Genomic DNA, 14,195 nt, shown 5'->3' with positions numbered 1-14,195 from the left:
GGTCGCGCAGTTCCAGATTGTAGCGCCTAGAGCCGCTCGGCCACTCCGGCCGGCAACATTGTAAGACCAAAGGTTAATGTAAGCGCTGAGTACCTCATTGCAAATGAGAAATGCTGGTGTTTTGATAACAGGTGTAACACCCAGAATGTTGCATGCAAGCACGCAAACGCGCACGCATTGTGCTGTACAGGAGCCGGATGTCCGTTTGTGGGATGGCGTTCCATGACTGTTGCATTTGGTAGGTCAATGCAGGGACGGTTAACGCTGTTTATGGATGCAGCCGGAGTTTTAGATCGGTGATGTCCCATATGTTCTCGGTTGTAGACAGATATGGTGATCAAGCACGCCAAAGCAAATACAGTGTGATTCAAAAAGAATACCACAACTTTAGGAATTTAAAACTCTGCAACGACAAAAGGCAGAGCTAAGCACTATCTGTCGGCGAATTAAGGGAGCTATAAAGTTTCATTTAGTTGTACATTTGTTCGCTTGAGGCGCTGTTGACTAGGCGTCAGCGTCAGTTGATGCTAAGATGGCGACCGCTCAACAGAAAGCTTTTTGTGTTATTGAGTACGGCAGAAGTGAATCGACGACAGTTGTTCAGCGTGCATTTCGAACGAAGTATGGTGTTAAACCTCCTGATAGGTGGTGTATTAAACGTTGGTATAAACAGTTTACAGAGAATGGGTGTTTGTGCAAAGGGAAAAGTTCTGGACGGCCGAGAACGAGTGATGAAAATGTAGCACGCATCCAGCAAGCATTTGTTCGCAGCCCAGGAAAATCGACTCGCAGAGCTAGCAGAGAGCTGCAAATTCCACAATCAACTGTATGGAGAATCCTACGAAAAAGGTTAGTTATGAAACCTGAACGTCAACTACCCGAGGCGATGGATCGGCCGCCAGGCAGCCCGTGACAGAGCACTTCATCACTGGCCTCCAAGAAGCCCTGATCTTACCCCCTGCGATTTTTTCTTATGGGGGTATGTTAAGGATATGGTGTTTCGGCCACCTCTCCCAGCCACCATTGATGATTTGAAACGAGAAATAACAGCAGCTATCCAAACTGTTACGCCTGATATGCTACAGAGAGTGTGGAACGAGTTGGAGTATCGGGTTGATATTGCTCCTGTGTCTGGAGGGGGCCATATTGAACATCTCTGAACTTGTTTTTGAGTGAAAAAAAAACTTTTTAAATACTCTTTGTAATGATGTATAACAGAAGGTTATATTACGTTTCTTTCATTAAATACACATTTTTAAAGTTGTGGTATTCTTTTTGAATCACCCTGTATATCGACACTCTGTAGAGCATGTTGGGTTACAACAGCGGTATGTGGGCGAGCAATATTCTGTTGGAAAATTCCTCCTAGATGCTTTTCACGAATGGCAGCACAATAGGGCGAGTCACCAGACTGACGTACAAATTTGCAGTCAAGGTGTGTGGGATAACCACGAGAGTGTTCCTGATGTCATGCGAAATCGCACCTCAAACGATAACTTCAGGCGTAGGTCCAGTGTGTCTAGCACGCAGCCAGGTTCGTTGCAGGATATCAACTGTTCTCCTTATAACCAACACACATCCATATAACAGGCACTGAGGCAGAACCAGCTTTCATCAGAAAACATAATAGACCTTCACCCTTCCTTCCAGTGAGCTCTCGCTTCACACTGCTGTCAAATGGCTGCGGTATTGGGTCAGTGGAATGCACGCTACAGGGCGTCTGAGTCGGAACTGTTGTTGTAACCGCAGGAACAAGTCAAGTCTAATTACAGTCGTTTCAGGCAGTACGCCGAGAATAGTACGTAGGAAGGAGTTAAAATTGTAGCTCTGGACGCCTGGCGTGGCCGAAGGGTCCAAGGAATAGAAAAGCAACTGAAATCACTCAACAGAGGAAAGTCCACTGGACCTGACGGGATACCAATTCGATTCTACACAGAGTACGCGAAAGAACTTGCCCCCCTTCTAACAGCCGTGTACCGCAAGTCTCTAGAGGAACGGAGGATTCCAAATGATTGGAAAAGAGCACAGGTAGTCCCAGTCTTCAAGAAGGGTCGTCGAGCAGATGCGCAAAACTATAGACCTATATCTCTGACATCGATCTGTTGTAGAATTGTAGAACATGTTTTTTGCTCGAGTATCATGTCGTTTTTGGAAACCCAGAATCTACTATGTAGGAATCAACATGGATTCCGGAAACAGCGATCGTGTGAGACCCAACTCGCGTTATTTGTTCATGAGACCCAGAAAATATTAGATACAGGCTCCCAGGTAGATGCTATTTTTCTTGACTTCCGGAAGGCGTTCGATACAGTTCCGCACTGTCGCCTGATAAACAAAGTAAGAGCCTACGGAATATCAGACCAGCTGTGTGGCTGGATTGAAGAGTTTTTAGCAAACAGAACACAGCATGTTGTTATCAATGGAGAGACATCTACAGACGTTAAAATAACCTCTGGCGTGCCACAGGGGAGTGTTATGGGACCATTGCTTTTCACAATATATATAAATGACCTAGTAGATAGTGTCGGAAGTTCCATGCGGCTTTTCGCGGATGATGCTGTAGTATACAGAGAAGTTGCAGCATTAGAAAATTGTATCGAAATGCAGGAAGATCTGCAGCGGATAGGCACTTGGTGCAGGGAGTGGCAACTGTCCCTTAACATAGACAAATGTAATGTATTGCGAATACATAGAAAGAAGGATCATTTATTGTATGATTATATGATAGCGGAACAAACACTGGTAGCAGTTACTTCTGTAAAATATCTGGGAGTATGCGTGCGGAGCGATTTGAAGTGGAATGATCATATAAAATTAATTGTTGGTAAGGCGGGTGCCAGGTTGAGATTCATTGGGAGAGTGCTTAGAAAACGTAGTCCATCAACAAAGGAGGTGGCTTACAAAACACTCGTTCGACCTATACTTGAGTATTGCTCATCAGTGTGGGATCCGTACCAGATCGGGTTGACGGAGGAGATAGAGAAGATCCAAAGAAGAGCGGCGCGTTTCGTCACAGGGTTATTTGGTAACCGTGATAGCGTTACGGAGATGTTTAGCAAACTCAAGTGGCAGACTCTGGAAGAGAGGCGCTCTGCATCGCGGTGTAGCTTGCTGTCCAGGTTTCGAGAGGGTGCGTTTCTGGATGAGGTATCGAGTATATTGCTTCCCCCTACTTATACCTCCCGAGGAGATCACGAATGTAAAATTAGAGAGATTAGAGCGCGCACGGAGGCTTTCAGACAGTCGTTCTTCCCGCGAACCATACGCGACTGGAACAGGAAAGGGAGGTAATGACAGTGGCACGTAAAGTGCCCTCCGCCACACACCGTTGGGTGGCTTGCGGAGTATGAATGTAGATGTAGATGTAGATGAAGTCAAACTGCTGGGCAGCGGTGCTTGATAAGAAAGCAAACAGCCAACAGATACAAACGAAGCTCTGTGTAGGGACTCATGTTAAGCATTCAATTAAGAGTATCAACAGAAAGCATTCCTGGCTAGAGATAGAGGTTTGGGAGTGGAGAGAGAAGGAAAGAGGGCCCTTGCTGGGGACAGCACTACGTCATGAGTAGCCAATGAACGGATCAGGACGCAGTGCTTGACCATATAGGGAGAGGCACCTCTATCCCTCTACCCAGCCCCTGAAGAACAATAACAACAACAACAATACTTTAACGATACCAAATAAGGACAAGTTGCGTTCGATGCTACGTCATGCCAAGCGCTGGCGGGGTCGAAGGGGGAACGCTAACAAAACTCGAGAGCACGCCGCTCTGCCTTCTTGTCTTGACGGTAGTGAGCGTGATAACAGCAGCCGACTAGGGCTGAGGAACGGGCTGTAGGCAGGCAGCCGGAGATAGTCGCTGAAGAGGTTAGGGCGTAGCCGCGGGACTCTGACGTAGGGCGCTAGGAAATATTGCAGAGCTTCTAGTAGGCAGTCGGAACGGTGGAATCAGTCACCGTCTCTGTATTAGACTTGGTCTTCCTGTGAATGCAATCACCACGCAGTTAGGGTGAGCTGTAATTATTCGGAATAAACTGCAATTTGTTAAAGTTAGCAAGTCTTTAATTCCACCCGCTTCCTAGCCTTGTACCTTCACACCGGGGATTTCCACATCTTATCCAGATCAAAAAGTCTCCCTCTCACTAAGGCCAACCGTCTAAATCCCTTTCACGAACCGTGTCGCTCAATCCCTCGCAATACCCACGCTTGGGACGCGACACTGTCCTTGAGGTAACCAATTTGTGACAGTTGGTTGCGTCGCTGTTGCAGATGCAGGACGATGCGCCAGAGCTATACGCCAAACACAACGGTCTTCCCTCTCGGTAGTGCCACGATGCCATCCAGAGCCCGACCTTCTTGCGATGCTACATTATCGTGACCACCGCTGGTAGGAGTCATGTACAGTGGCTACATTACTGCCAAGTCTTCCCGCAGTATCGCGGAAGGAACGTCACCCTTCTCGTAGCTCTATTACGCAACCTAGTTTAAATCCTGTGAGGTGCTGATAATGGCGTCTTTGTCGCCTTAAGGGCATTCTTGACTAAACAACAACTCACCACATCCAATCTCAAAGGTAACTAACCTTCATGACCGTTACAATGAGTATTTAAAGCAAATCTGATTTGCATCGTCATAGTGACGCTACTAGCGCCAGTCTTATGCTACTGGTGTGGATGAAAAACACGCCTACCAACTTTCGTTTATGTCCGTCAGTGTATAATGAGACAGACTCTCTTCTCTTAAGCTTAAATTAAGTTGTGGTTGATTTCAGTATGCAACACAAACAATTAAGATTTTGTCTATGGCATAGAAATGACCATCCACATGAGTAATTGTACATTCGAGAATTATCAGCAAGCAAATACGGAGGGGATCCGTGAAGTAGAAGGTCTAATAAATATAATTACGGACTTAGCAAATCTCGAGTATTTATAAGGAAGTCACTAACCGTTTATGTGTTAAATATTTATGTAGTAATTTAGTTCGAAGTTTATTCGGTATTATTCTGTTTCCCCTTATAAGGTATTAATAACTTTTGTTGCTGATAATGCCTTTATATACCTAGCGTAAAGCAGTATTTGGAGAAGTTTGCACAGGATAGAGTAGCATGGAGACATGCATAGAGCTAACCTTCGGACTAAAAATCAAAATAACACATTAGAGGCAAAAATACAACAATAAACTAAACCGAATTGCATATTGAAAGTAGGTGTGCACTGAGTTTTAAGAGAAATCGGTGTAGAATAAATGTGTTACAGCAGTAATAACAAAGATTGGAAATGTTATTCAGACAACCTCACACGCATATAAAACTAACAGTATTAAATTCAGCTCAGAATTCCACGAATATGTCGCATTACACACTCTCGCATTTAATGTCAATAGGATCTCAAGACAAATGTAAGAAAAACGTGCTTTAAGGGAAAATGAAGAAGCAGTAAGTAAACATCATTAATCGGGTGAAGTATCTAGTCGCCAGAAGAAAAAATTGATTTTTAAAATAATCATGTTTTGCCAAGCGCTGACGAAACGCTCGTTAATATAAGTAAATGCAGTTGCAGGTCCGGTTAGCAGTCATGGCAAAGACGCTGCATTTATAATCAAGAGGTGTCAGTTCAGGTCTTATCGCGGGGATATGAATATATAAATAAGGGAAGTTTACTCACTCACTCTTAGCTACTTATGTAACTTGCACTAAGAGAAACATTCTCGCGCTACAAGGACAAATATAAATAGCTACCCGGTGAAAGCTAAGTGTTTCTTACCATGTCAACAGCGCGAATAGAAAACTGTTACAGTGGAATATGTGTACCATGACGCCATAATTAACACAGAATTTTCATTTCATTATAAACGAAAGTTCGTCAAAAACTGTGCATTGCCATGGAAAAATGTCCTTTTCTTATCTAGTTCATATGAAATATATAAATCTTTTCAGAAAATATTAAAGTATGATTACAGAGTTTATTCACTAGCGAATGAATTATACTTTGCCCATTGTAGCTTAACTTTGTCTTCCTTTTTCTTTTTTCAGAAAATGATAGTACAGATGTACATAAAGATGCAGTAAAAACGTTTCAGGTAAAACTTAAATTAAAACTTGAGAACACACATTTCTTACACATTGATTACCAGAAGAAATATGTCAATTTGTGAAAAATGCAAGCACCAGAGCTAATTAAAAGAACAGCGTTATAAAAAAGGCTGCCTTATCAGACCCATTTTGCTTAAATAAGCAGTTATAGCCAGAAAATCACAGATAAACTTAACCTGATTGTAACAAAGACATATATATTTTGTGAAAAATAATCAGTAAAAAGCACTCAATAACCAAGTGCAGAAAGCAAAAACACAACATATTCATCCCAAAATCACTAGATGTCATCAGACCAAAGCTCCTGAAACAAATGGATCTGGAATTGCCAGAAATTTTTGAACTTACGGATCTACTTCCACTTGTACTAAGCTGAAGCTACAATGCCGGAAAAAAATACAAGAGTCTCAAGAACATGGGCGTTTTTTATCAGGTGAGGTGATAGGTAGTTTATCTTTGTAGAAATGTATGATAGTAAGTTCAGACCAAATGAAGGACACATGTCACATTAAAGGATGCCCGAAGAGTCTCATCACTACACAGTGCACCTCAAAAAATGGTTCAAATGGCTCTGAGCACTATGCGACGTAACTTCTGAGGTCATCAGTCGCCTAGAACTTAGAACAAATTAAACCTAACTAACATAAGGACATCACACACATCCATGCCCGAGGCAGGATTCGAACCTGCGACCGTAGCGGTCGCTCGGCTCCAGACTGTAGCGCCTAGAACCGCACGGCCACTCCGACGGGCTACAATGCACCTCCTCTGACGGCGTTGCAAGCGTGTATTCTCGGATGCAAACGCTCATAAAGGATCCGAATGGGATCTTGCAATACATCTACATCTACATCTACATGATTACTCTGCAATTCACATTTAAGTGCTTGGCAGAGGGTTCATCGAACCACAATCATACTATCTCCCTACCATTCCACTCCCGAGCAGCACGCGGGAAAAACGAACACCTAAACCTTTCTGTTCGAGCTCTGATTTCTGTTATTTTATTTTGATGATCATTCCTACCTATGTAGGTTGGGCTCAACAAAATATTTTCGCATCCGGAAGAGAACGTAGGTGACTGAAATTTCGTAAATAAATCTCGCCGCGACGAAAAACGTCTTTGCTTTAATGACTTCCATCCCAACTCGTGTATCATATGTGCCACACTCTCTCCCCTATTACGTGATAATACAAAACGAGCTGCCCTTGCCCTTTTTTGCACCCTTTAGATGTCCTCCGTCAATCCCACCTGGTAAGGATCCCACACCGCGCAGCAATATTCTAACAGAGGACGAACGAGTGTAGTGTAAGCTGTCTCTTTAGTGGACATGTTGCGTCTTCTAAGTGTCCTGCCAATGAAACGCAACCTTTGGCTCGCCTTCCCCACAATATTATCTATGTGGTCTTTCCAACTGAAGTTGTTCGTAATTTTACCACCCAGGTATTTAGTTGAATTGACAGCCTTGAGAATTGCACTATTTATCGTGTAATCGAATTCCAACGGATTTCGTTTGGAACTCATGTGGATCACCTCAAACTTTTCGTTATTTAGCGTCAACTGCCATATACCACACCATACAGCACCCGGCGGGGTCAGGGATTTTCTCTGCCTCGTGATGGCTGGGTGTTGTGTGATGTCCTTAGGTTAGTTAGGTTTAAGTAGTTCTAAGTTCTAGGGGACTGATGACCATGGATGTTAAGTCCCATAGTGCTCAGAGCCACACCATACAGCAATCTTTTCTAAATCGCTTTGCAACTGATACTGGTCTTCGGATGACCTTACTAGACGGTAAATTACAGCATCATCTGCGAACAACCTAAGACATTGTCCCAAGTATCTTACGCCTTTTGTTGCGATTCTGCAATGGTTCTTGCAATTTCTTGAGAACGGGTAGGTTTCCGCTTCGTCATGTTCCATACGTGTTCTATTGGTGAGAGATCTGGTGATCTTGGTGGCCAGGGCGTTTGTCGCACACCACGAAGAGCACTTTACATCTCCGCAGCGGTATGTGGACGTGCACTGTTGTGCTGAAAAGGCACATCACTTTCCTGTCGAAGGAATGGCAGTACCACGGGAACAACAGTCTGTGCAAAGTAGCGGGTACTGGTTACTTTACCCTGCACGAAAACCGTATGTGGCCACGAGTTGTAACTGATGGACCCCCACATCTGGGATGGGACCTGTGTGTTGTATGCGGATGCACACTGGAATAGGCGCTCACCAAGTCTACGTCGTACACGTGTATGTCTATCTCTCGCATACATACAGAATCTACACAGAAATGATATTTTCACTCTGCAGCGGAGTGTGCGCTGATATGAAAGTTCCTGGCAGATTAAAACTGTATGCCGGACCGAGACTCGAACTCGGGACCTTTGCCTTTAGCGGGCAAGTGCTCTACCAACTGAGCTACCCAAGCACGACTCACGCCCCGTCCTCACAGCTTTACTTCTGCCAGTACCTCGTCTCCTGCCTTCCAAATTTACGGAAGCTCTCCTGCGAACCTTGCAGAACTAGCACTCCTGAAAGAAAGGATATTGCGGAGACATGGCTTAGCCACAGCCTGGGGGATGTTTCCAGAATGAGATTTTCACTCTGCAGCGTTGTGTGCGCTGATATGGAACTTCCTGGCAAATTAAAACTGTGTGCCGGACTGAGACTCGAACTCGGAACCTTTGCCTTTTGCGGGCAAGTGCTCTACCAACTGAGCTACCCAAGCACGACTCACGCCCCGTCCTCTGTAAAGTTTGGAAGGTAGGAGACGAGGTACTGGCAGAAGTAAAGCTGTGAGGACGGGGCGTGAGTCGTGCTTGGGTAGTTCAGTTGGTAGAACACTTGACCGCGAAAGGCAAAGGTCCCGAGTTCGAGTCTCGGTCCGGCACACAGTTTTAATCTGCCAAGAAGTTTCAGAATCTACACTCATCACTGAACGCAACACAGCACCATTCCACTCTCCAGTCAACTCTTGCACGATATCAGAATAGCCATGCTTGATGTTATCGTGGCGTTGATGGTAGCCTGGCCAGAGGCACACGTGATCGTAATCCTGCTGCAAGCAGGTGGTTCCCAATGGTCACTGATGGTACAGCAGGTACATGTGCCCACTGCTCGCACAGTGGATGACACGCGTAAAACTGAAATACTAAACACCTTTCCCAAAGCTGTTTCACAGAGGAAGCCCGCACTGCAGTTCCTTCTCTAAATCCTCGCACGAACGAAAAAATGCCTGACATCGAAATAAGTGTCCCAGGAATAGAAAAGCAACTGAAATCACTCAACAGAGGAAAGTCCACTGGACCTGACGGGATACCAATTCGATTCTACACAGAGTACGCGAAAGAACTTATCCCCCTTCTAACAGACGTGTACCGCAAGTCTATAGAGGAACGGAAGGTTCCAAATGATTGGAAAAGAGCACAGGTAGTTCCAGTTTTCAAGAAGGGTCGTCGAGCAGATGCGCAAAACTATAGACCTATATCTCTGACATCGATCTGTTGTAGAATTTAAGAACATGTTTTTTGCTCGTGTATCATGTCATTTATGGAAACCCAGAATCTACTATGTAGGAATCAACATGGGTTCTGGAAACAGCGATCGTGTGAGACCCAACTCGCTTTATTTGTTCATGAGTCCCAGAAAATATTAGATACAGGCTCCCAGGTAGATGCCATTTTCCTCGACTTCCGGAAGGTGTTCGATACAGTTCCGCACTGTCGCCTGATAAAAAAAGTAAGAGCCTACGGAATATCAGACCAGCTGTGTGGCTGGATTGAAGAGATTTTAGCAAACAGAACACAGCATGTTGTTCTCAATGGAGAGACGTCTACAGACGTTAAAGTAACCTCTGGCGTTCCACAGGGGAGTGTTATGCGACCATTGCTTTTCACAATATATATAAATGACCTAGTAGATAGTGTCAGAAGTTCCATGCGGCTTTTCGCAGATGATGCTGTAGTATACAGAGAAGTTGCAGCATCAGAAAATTGCAGCGAAATGCAAGAAGACCTGCAGCGGATAGGCACTTGGTGCAGGGAGTGGCAACTGACCCTTAACATAGACAATTGTAATGTATTGCGAATACATAGAAAGAAGGATCCTTTATTGTATGATTATATGATAGCGGAACAAACACTGGTAGCAGTTACTTCTGTAAAATATCTGGGAGTATGCGTACGGAACGATCTGAAATGGAATGATCATATAAAATTAATTGTTGGTAAGGCGGGGGCCAGGTTGAGATTCACTGGGAGAGTCGTTAGAAAATGTAGTCCATCAACAAAGGAGGTGGCTTACCAAACACTCGTTCGACCTATACTTGAGTATTGCTCATCAGTGTGGGATCCGTACCAGGTCGGGTTGACAGAGGAGATAGAGAAGATCCAAAGAAGAGCGGCGCATTTCGTCACAGGGTTATTTGGTAAGCGTGATAGCGTTACGGAGATGTTTAGCAAACTCAAGTGGCAGACTCTGCAAGAGAGGCGCTCTGCATCGCGGTGTAGCTTGCTGTCCAGGTTTCGAGAGGGTGCGTTTCTGGATGAGGTATCGAATATATCGCTTCCCCCAACTTATACCTCCCGAGGAGAACACGAATGTAAAATTAGAGAGATTCGAGCGCGCACGGCGGCTTCCCGGCAGTCGTTCTTCCCGCGAACCATACGCGACTGGAACAGGAAAGGGAGGTAATGACAGTGGCACGTAAAGTGCCCTCCTCCACTAATCGTTGGGTGGCTTGCGGCGTATAAATGTAGATGCAGATGTAGATGTAGTGCATCAATCTTGACGTGCATCTGTACCATGCGAACATCCAGAGCGTGGTCTACAAGTGTGGGAATGTTGTACAGACCACTGTTGAAAGCAACGTCACGCCTCCGAAAGACTGTGCTCAATATGTGCAACAATCCTTCGATACGACCATCTAGCTTCCCAGAGGGCCACAATGCGATCCCGCTCAAATCACCGAAGCTGTTTAACGGGAGTATGTACTCATCGGTGAGGCATGGTTATAGCCTAGAATGACTGTTACAATCACTGTTCACCTCATAACTCTGTGAAGTTACTGCTTGCAGCGTCAAAACACAGGGTGCACAGCGCTATCTGATCGCCGATGATCGTGACAAATGAATCACTAACTCTACAACCCCTCAGTATGCACGTAGCAAACCCTGCTACCACTGAACGTAGTCCTTAAGGAAGTTGCATTTTTTCTGTCAGAGTATTTCACATATAACAGTAATATACACTGATGAACCAAAGTATTATGACCAGCTGCATAGTAGCCTGTTTGTCTGTCTTTGGAACGAAATACATTCCTAATTCTGTGTATCATGGAATCGACAGTTTGTTGGTAGGTTTTTGGAGGTATGTGGCCTTAGATGTCTACGCACAGGTCATGTAATTCGCGTAAATAACCGTCCGCTGATATTCGTACGCTCTGATGGCGCCCGATGGCGATCCATATGGATTCCATAGGATTTACATCAGGCGAATTTGGTCACTGAGGCATCAGCGTCAGTTCACTAAAATGCTCCTCAAACGACTTTAGCACGGTTCCGAGACACGGACAGTTATATTGCTGAAAGGTGACATCGCCGTCGGGGAAGAATAAAGGGATGTAGGTGGTTCGCAGCTGTCAGCGTGTCTTCGATTACTATCACAGCTGCCATGCAAAGTCAGGAGAATATCTCTCATAGCATAATACTGTTCCCAACAGACTGCGTCCGTGGTGTGCTGCACGTTTCGATGATGGTGTTTGTGGAAACGACCATCGACCTAGTGTAGCAAAAAAACGTTTCACCTGAAGAGTCTACACGTCTCCATTAATCGACGGTCAAATCCCAATGGTCCCGTGTCCACTGCAGTTGTCATTGACGATGTCGTTGGGTCAACATGTGAACACGTAGGGAAGGTCTGCTGCAGAACTCCATGTTCAACAGTGTGCGACGAACGGTGTGCTCTGAAACACTTTGCGTGTACCAGCATTGAACTCTTTCGGCAGAGATGCCACAGATCACCACCTATCCTACTTTGCAGGACAGACAAGCCTCCGAACCGCACGCTTCGTGAAGAGTCGTGGACTTCAAACCATTTAGCTCCCAGTGGTAGTTTCACTGTCCTTCTACCTCTTTTCGTAGATGCTCACGACAGTAGCACGTGAGCATCCGACCAGCTTTGCCGTTTTCAAGATACTCGTCCACGGGCTCTCAGTAATAATAATCTGTCCTTTGTCAAAGAGTCTTATCTCAATGGATTTCCCCTTTTCCAGCCATTATCTTCGGTAGGGTGAGCCCCCGTCCATGTCTGCTCCGCTTATATACTTTTGTTACCGTGTCATGCGCCCGCAACACTACCAGGCGACATCGAACGTCACGGTGGACATTGTCATAATGTTTTGAGTTATCAGTGTATGTACATAGGGGAAGGTCTCGTAAATTGGTTCAAGCATATCAAATCTAATTGTTAATAGATATACAAATCAAACATCTGGAGCAAAGAGACACTCACAATGAAATCTTCCTACATATATAAAATAATTTAGTGCAAGCATTATCTTCATGATATACTGCTCCTAGTGGATTGCCTACCAGATGAAATGAACTACAGTTTTAAGTTCTGAACAGTCAAGATATAAACGTCAAATTTGTAGTAAAAATTTTAAAGGAACAATAGCATTACTTTCCTAGTTTTAGCCGTCAACAAAGGAAACGACAAACACGAATTTAAGGTTAACAGAAAAGGCATAACTGACATAACCATCCGCAGTTCATCTTGCCGTCCAGTAACACATCACTCAACAAAAATTGGCATCAAGAGAAACTCAGTTCTATCAGATAAACAGTGCAAGCCAATGGCTATGACGACACGTTTTTAAAGAAGACAGTTTCGTAATTAAAGATAAAAGCAACAAAAGTCAGCTGCTACACAGACCTTCGAAAGGAAATCGATTGCCTGCTTACCTTTCGCAGGAAAACTACTTTATATCAGTATTGTTTTCGTCACACAAAATAACGTGAAACACGTCCTCAAACACAGCCTTCACACACAGGCAGGTAAATATATACATTCAAACAAATACAAAATTGCATGCGATACATGTAAAACTAAGAATATAGGACTAAAACGGAGATTTTCTGAAACACTACACTGGGCACATCAGCGAATATCACACAAACAATTGCTCCAAATTAGCTATAGCCAGTCACAACATTGACACTGAGTACCCGTTTCGAGATATTAGAAATGATCGTTACATAATACATAAGGGACATCAGACCGACCTATATGAAGTCAAATTTTTAAAAAACAGGATCGCAGTACTGAAAAAAAGTTGCTGAATGATGAATTGGAATGCACCAGTTAAAAAGAAGTTCTTCATATTACAGTTGTTGTTACTTTAAGCACCTAAACACTCGGTAATTTCTATAACATTTTCTTTATAAAAATATATTAAGATGTATATTTTCCCATGATGTCTGCAGAGAGTATTTGTTCTGGTTTTAGTTGTGTCGAAATGGAATTTAAATATATCAACGTCTGTATTCGAGAGTAATAACTAAACCGTTTAATTTTCTTTGACTGTTCCAACCTCTCCAGTACAAACAGTGCTCTGTGTAAATATAAATGTAAACGATGTTTCTCATTTTGCTTAGTACTCTATATGCTATTAGTAGATGGCCACCTGATAATGAGGTATTCTGCCGAAATGCTTCGTATCAAACTGGATGTTGTTGTTAACTGGACTTAAGCAGAAATCTGTGTTACGTACTCTCAAGTTCAAAAACGGACTAGTGTTTTGCACTTTTATATTTATATTGAGGGAAATAATTCTCAACTATCTTCAATGGAAGGAATACTAGAGAAATTCCATAAGGAAGGTGACGACCTATTTCATTTCCAATCCAAACTTATTCTGTTTCTAATAATCCTGACGTTGATGGAACCATAACTCCAAACTTAGCGTTAGATATGCACCGTTCACATCAAAAATAGAAACAATAGTAAAGTTAAAAATTAGTGACTCGATCAAGTCTTGGTTCATTTGGAGAGTTAAAGGGCAGCTTTCCAGGCGTGGGAGACGGTAAGCATAGGGAGAACAGCAG

This window comes from Schistocerca nitens, chromosome 3, assembly GCF_023898315.1.
Source record: "Schistocerca nitens isolate TAMUIC-IGC-003100 chromosome 3, iqSchNite1.1, whole genome shotgun sequence".
Lineage (NCBI taxonomy): Eukaryota > Metazoa > Arthropoda > Insecta > Orthoptera > Acrididae > Schistocerca > Schistocerca nitens.
The sequence above is the reverse complement of the archived record's forward strand: the minus strand, read 5'-3'. Positions refer to the sequence as shown.